General features: G+C 38.8%; 1 long non-coding RNA gene across 1 annotated transcript; it reads right to left on the bottom strand.

Annotated features, from left to right (window-relative positions):
* Positions 1-13: 13 nt before the first annotated feature.
* On the bottom strand, positions 14-6,511 carry LOC107183647. Its single transcript, XR_001514435.1, has 3 exons — positions 4,937-6,511; positions 3,088-3,093; positions 14-25 (listed from the first exon to the last, which is right to left on the bottom strand). It is a non-coding gene; the product is annotated as an uncharacterized LOC107183647 (long non-coding RNA).
* Between the last annotated feature and the right edge of the window lie 577 nt (positions 6,512-7,088).

Here is a 7,088-nt window from a genome sequence, read left to right as displayed (position 1 = left end):
GCCCTGCTCTGAGCCCGACCAGGGGCTGCACCTAGGGATTGGGCCTGCCCTCTGCCACCCGGGAGCAGGCCTAAGCCAGCAGGTTGTTATTTCCTGAGGGGTCCCAGACTGTGAGAGGACACAAGTGGGGCTGAGGGACACCCCCCCTACCAGTGCACAAATTTTTGTGCACCGGGCCTTTAGTAGAAAAATAAAAAGGAAAACGTAAGAATATTATTAATGCCAGAAAAAGAGTTATATATTGCTACCAGCAGTATGGTCATAGCATTCTCATTAATAGTTGGTATTAATTTTGGAGTAATATCTTGCCTTATTTTCATTTACATTTTTAAAATTATTTCTGTTGTCTCATTATTTTTATCAACATCTATGTGATACTACATAATATTAGTCATATTTTCTGCAAAAAACACACTTGGTTCTACCCAGTGCCTTTTAATTTTGATTACAATGGTTTACCCTTTCATGAATGTTCTCCTGTATATGCATTATTGAACTGTTTTTGTAATTTCTTCTGATTTCTAAATTTAAGAAGTTTCTTCTCTCCATATCTAATACATATTTTCTTCTTTTAAAAAACTATAAAGTGAACATGACCCCCAAAGATCTAGCACCCCTAACATCCATTTCTCTTTTAGGGAAAATAAAAACATCATTGAACTAACCATACTCTTACATATTTATGTTAAGAAAGTTTATATTAGCCTCAATAAAACTTTCAAGTTCTTGTGTTTACGCAAATGTCTTCCTAGTAAAAGTTCTAATATTTGTCTTATAAAGCATAAATTGTATTATGTACTATATATTTACAGTGAATTTAAAGAACATTTTTCTTAAAATCTCTTTCAGTGATTTGATTTTAGCATACCTTCCTGGTTTCCTTGTCAGCTTTTTAAAAAACTGGTATGATTGTTTTCTGGAAAATAATTTTTTATTTATACTGGTTACATACATAAAATTATTCACTTTATTTGAAAAAACTGTAATATCCTAATTAAAATGAAAATCTTAAAAAGTATGTTCTACTTCATTACTGCACCTGGGATGTTAATTGGCACAGTCACTATGGAAAACAGTATGGAGGTTCCTTAAAAAGTTTAGTAGAATGACCATATGATCCAGCATTCCTCTTCTGGGTACCTACTCAAAAAATTTGAAAGCACTCATATGCAGAGGTATATGCTCCCCTAAGTTCATTGCAGCATTATTCACAGTGGCCAAGACCTGGAAACAACTGAGGTGTCCTTTGCTAGAGGACTGGATACATGGGTAAAGATGTGGCACATACACAATGGAATACTGCTCAACCATAAGAAAGATGAAGTACTGCCATTGCAACAACATGAGTGGATCTTGAGAATATCGTGCTAAGTGAAATATGTCAGAAAAAGTCACTTAGTGATTTCACTTAGTGAGATATAAAACTAAAAGTAACAAATGAATAAACATCAAAAACAAAAACTCACAGACACAGACAACAATATGATGGTTACCAGAGGGAAGGGGGATGGAAGGTTAACAAAGGGTAAGGGGGTCAAATATATGGTTACAGAAGATTTGACTTTGGGTGGTGGGCATGCAATGCTACATATAGTTGATGTATCAGAGAATTCTGTACCTGAAACATATGTAATTTTATTAACCAATGCCACCCCAGTAAGTTTTTTTTAAAAAGTATGTTCTGAACATTAAAGTTATGCAGCTAAATTTCTATACTAAAAAAGATCTATGGGGACAGAGAACATGATCTTGTTGCTTTATAATATATATATTACACATAATATATAGTATCTATTCTCTATTAGTACATATGTAATTTTATGTATAATCTACACTAATGAGAGAAAGATGCAAACTGACCATACCTTTGCAACACCCATCAGCCAATCAGGCATGAGTATGCAAATTAACCCAACAAAGATGGTGGGTTAATTTGCATATGCAGGCACCGAGCAGCCAGGGTGGGGCAGGACACAGGCGTTCCACACCGCCCCAGCCACTCCGGGCCTCTGGGCAGTGTGGGAAGGTGGAAAGGGGGCTCCAGACTGGAACAAAGGCAGAAAGGCGGCTCTGGGCTGGAGCGAAGGCGGTTCCGGCAGCCAGAGGAAGGAAGGCCCATTCTTGCACAAATCTTCGTGCATCAGGCCTCTAGTTATATAATACAATGTTACAACCTAATATTTTTCTAATATTACATTGTTTTACTTATTTCATTGGTATAACAGTGTGAAATATATTTCTTCACATAAACAGAATGATTCATCTTCAGAAGAAGTGCATTAAGAATTATTATTCCAAAACATTTGTTCACAGACCTATAAACATGTGATCATGAATGTTTTGTTTTTATATTTTTATTGATTTCAGAGAGAGGAAGGGAGAGGAAGAGATAGAAACATCAATGATGACAGAGAATCACTGATCGGCTGCCTCCTGCACACCTTCTACTGGGGATCCATCCTGCAACCAGGGCAAGTGCCCTGACAGGGAATCGAAAACTGACCACCTGGTTCATAGGTTGATGCTCAACCACTAAGCAACACCAGCCATTGATCTATAATGGGTGAAGAGACCAGGAGGAAAGGGAAAGGGAAAGGAAAAGGGGACAGGCAAGGAGAAGACATAAAAATATGAAATATATTCTGCTCTGAAGGAGGTACCAGGAAGATAAAACTACTTTTTTTAAATTAGTAAACTGTGATAGATGCTACAAAAGTAGTAGAAACAATATGATAGTGTTAGGTGGTAGCTCAGAGTTGAAGGCCAAGGGCATCACATTGCAACTCCAAACACGGATAAAGGTGTTATACTTCCTATTAAGGGAGAATGTACCTGGGAGAGATGAAAGGCTTCTGTGTTACTTAGGTAAGAACATGAAAACGTACATTCATACTATGCATTTATATTCGACTGGTTGTACTTCTACTAAAGTATTTTATAGGTCCTAGGAAGATACAATTATTGTAATAGCAATATGTCAAACAATGATAGAGCATTAAGAACTGGATCCAAGGGTTGGCAGGCTTAAAAGGACCGGATAATTAACATTTTAGGTTTTGCAGGCAGCACAGTGTTTAAGGCAAATACTCAATTCTACCATTTGGGCACAAAAGTAGCCATAAACAACACATACACCAAGGAGAGGACTGTGTGCCAATATTTAACTCAGAAAAGCAGGCTGATTTGGCCTATGGGACACAGCTTGCTTACCTGTGGCTTATCCTACACATTTTTTTTAAATTATCAATTCTGTGGGCAACTGTAGCGAAAACCACTATCTTAAAACTCACAAATTCACAGAATATATAAAGTGAATTCAGAAGAAAGTTTACAAGTGTGAGGGAACATCTAAAATGGTTTCCTTTTATTTAGATACTAGAGGCCCGGTGCACGAATTTGTGCACCAATGGGGTCCCTTGGCCTGGCCTGCACTATCGGGCTAAAACTGGCTCTCCAACATCCCCTGAGGGGTCCTGGATTGTGAGAGGGCACAGGCCAGGCTGATGTACCACTGGTGCATGATTGGGGCCGGGGAGGGATGTGGGAGGTTGGCCAGCCAGGGGGGCGGGGGCTGGGGAGAATGGACCACAGGAGGACTCCAGGGTGTGTCCGGCCTGTCTCGCTCAATCCTGATCGGCCAGATTCCAGCAGCAAGCTAACCAATCGGTAGGAGCATCTGCCCTCTGGTGGTCAGTGCACATCATAGCAAGCGGTTGAGCAACCTTAGCATATCATTAGCATATTACACTTTGATTGGTTGAATGGACGACCAGACACTTAGCATATGAGGCTTTTATTATATAGGATTAATAGGACAGTGGGATGTAAATCTTGTTACTACAGCTGAAGGCTACCTAGATTTCCTACTTCCTCTATGAATGAAAAGAGGTCTGAGAACTAAAGTGATCACTGACTGACAAGTCTTAATTACCAGATGAAAAATAACCAAACATGACTCATAGTAATTCTTCTAACAATACTCCCAGTCCTATAAAAGTACACAATCTTAATAGGATAAAGATTCTTTCCTACAACATTCTTCTTTACTTTTCTAATCTCTAAAAACCTCTTTTCTGAATGGACTGGGTGGTTCCCAAAAGTAGAGCACATAAGGTAAACATGGCTATTAGAAATGTTAACGGAAGGATAAGTACTATCTGATACTTCCCTCTCTTTTCAGCAGTAAAATATCTTAACTATAAGGAGTAATTATAAAATTAGGTAATTACAAAATCATCTACCGCTCTTAGTGAATATAATTTAAACATAAAGATTTTACCACCACCACTATATAACAGTAAATTGTGCTTTGGTACGAAATAATATAAATTGTGTTGTTTTAATGTCAGAACATTAACTGTGGTCTCTTACGCAGCTGGAAATTATTTGAGTGCTATTGTTATGTAAATCTTTATACAGTAATTTCAGTTATAAATTGCCTTTATACCCACTGAACACACTTTTGAACAGTCTGTGGTCAATTTTTGAGATATTTGCTCAATTTAGAAAAATCTAAGACATTGTGTGGCCCACTCACAGAACTTACTAAGAGAAAATAATGAAAAGAAAAATAATAGTTTGGAATATTGATAACTAGCATATTTTGAAACTTTAGTTTACATAAATGATTTCAGGAAATACTGTGGTTATTAAAGGTCCAAGAGAATATTTTTCAGAGATCCTTCTATAAGTCACAGCTCAAAATAAAATAGAACTTAAAAAACAAAAGCTCACCATCCATGCAATTTTAGCACTTTCAATTTTATTTTCAGTACAGTTGAGGCAACACAAAGTTATATGGGACTACATTGATCCCAGAAAGCAATTCTTTTATCCTCACCGAGGACAGTTTTCCACTGAGAGAAACATCAATGTGAAAGGAATGTACATGTGAAAGGAATGTACTGACTGGTTGTCTCCCATCTGGGGATTGAACTCGGAACCTAGGTAAGTGCTCTGACCAGGAATTGAACCCTCCATCCTTTGCTGCACAGGACGATGCTGCAAACAACTGAGCGACCTGGTCAGGGCCGGAAAGCACACTTTTTTATCACACTTTTCAAGGCAAAGCCCAGATTAAATAAATCAAAGTTATGTTACTCATATACAAAGCTAACTTAATAGATTAACATATACCCCTTTTCCTGCTTTGAAAAATCCCCTATATAATCTTGCAAGGAAACCTATTATACTGTTTTCTCTCCACACAAAACTCACCCCTATTTGGAAAATTGGGGGCTAAAAGCAGTAAGAATGAACCAATTCAAAATGACTATCTTATCAGAAACCCTACCAGCAGCTGGAGGAAATGCCAAGGAGACTAGGGCGTATAACACTAAGGAGTCTGATTGTAATTTAAATAGATCTTGTTTTAGGAAAAGGTGAAGAAAGGGAAGTTAAACTCAGGAAACTTCAAGGGGAACAAAACACTAGGGGGCAGCATCAAGCTGTTGGGTCAGACTGGGCACTTCTAAACTTGAAGCTGAAGTTTTTAATGAGAATTTTATATTTAATGAAAGATGACTTTAAAGGTTTATGAAATCTGTTATAAAGGAAAAAACTCGTTTCCTGTTTTGCCTACACTGCTTTTCCTTTTTCTCCTGCGCCCTGTTTTTCCTCTTGTGATGATCAAAATGCACTAGTGACAATGTCCTTTTGATATAAAACACGAACCCGTGGTATTTTTTCCATTCTTAAGGTAGGCACTACGTAGACAAGGGCTGACATTTTTATCCAAAGTACTTCTCTGGGCTAATGCTACATTTGTGGTGTGCCCAACGTATTTTAAAACTCGATTAGAAAGCTTGACAACCAAGCTTTGATTTCACTGAGTCACATGTTGTGAACATGTGGCAGGAGGCTGTGGAGAAAGTGCCCCTCAAGGATTTTAGTCTGGCAGGGTAAAGAGGATGTGTTTATGTAATTTTAAGTTAGAAAATGCGAGAGAGGCAGAAAAAAATTCTATGGGTTATTGCATGAGTAAGAGAATGGCAACAGAAGGACAACTACAGCCGAGGCCCAGTAGAGACCCATTAAGCCTCACTCTGGGGGTAACCAAGTACCAGGGGGAAAACAAAGGAGTCCCTCAACCATGAAAGAACTGAGATGAATTAAGTATCCCTTTGGTTCCTTATGTCATTTAATGGTCACAGTAAACCCAAGAGGTAGGATTTTTTTAGTACTTCCAAGTTCACATACAAAAAGATTAAGATAACCAAACTAGGTAATGATGGGCCAGGGTTTGAAACCTTAAGTCTTACTCCAAAGCTGAGGGAAGGAGGGAATAGAATAATAGGATAAATTCTCTTTAAAAGCAAATTATCATTCCCATTGAGTAATTTCCCTTGTATCTACCACCTATGGTCTATATTCTCCATAAGTCAGTTACCCCCACAGTAGCACTAGCGTAGTAGTACTTGCATACTCAACTTGAAGCCTCTTAAAATACTTCAAATTAGGATCAGCGGTTCTCAACCTGTGTCGCGACCCCTTTGGCGGTGGAATGACCCTTTCACAGGGGTCGCCTAAGACCATCCTGCATATCAGATATTTACATGATGATTCATCACAGTAGCAACATGACAATTATGAAGTAGCAACGAAAATAATTTTATGGCTGGGTCACAACATGAGGAACTGTAAAGGGCCAGAAGGTTGAGAACCACTGAATTAGGTGCTCAAAAGAGGTGAAGACCTGCATTTCGTCTTTAAGCTGTTGGTAGAGTGCCTATGACTTGTTAACAGGAAGTACCGGCTGACATGCAGTACATTGTGGCTTCCACCTCATCAGAAAGCCCCTCTTGCACAGGGCCTCTCCACCAGGGGCCCGGGCACTGAATGCAGGCTTGTCAACCTTCACTGGGAAGAAAACCACGTTTCTTTTAATGAACCTCTGAAACCTAGTTCTTCATTCATGACTATAAGCAAAAAATCACCGGACCTGCCAGTGATCGCTAGAAATCAAATGAACTCCTTCCAAGATCACCGACAACCCTAATGTACGTGTGCAATTGGCCATTAGACCTGCCGCTCTGTTCACGCTTCCCGGGCACATGCAACACTTCCTCAAATGTAACAGCCATGACTCT

Source organism: Myotis davidii, unplaced genomic scaffold, assembly GCF_000327345.1.
Source record: "Myotis davidii unplaced genomic scaffold, ASM32734v1 scaffold221, whole genome shotgun sequence".
NCBI classification, from domain to species: Eukaryota; Metazoa; Chordata; class Mammalia; order Chiroptera; family Vespertilionidae; genus Myotis; species Myotis davidii.
The sequence above is the reverse complement of the archived record's forward strand: the minus strand, read 5'-3'. Positions and strand labels throughout refer to the sequence as shown.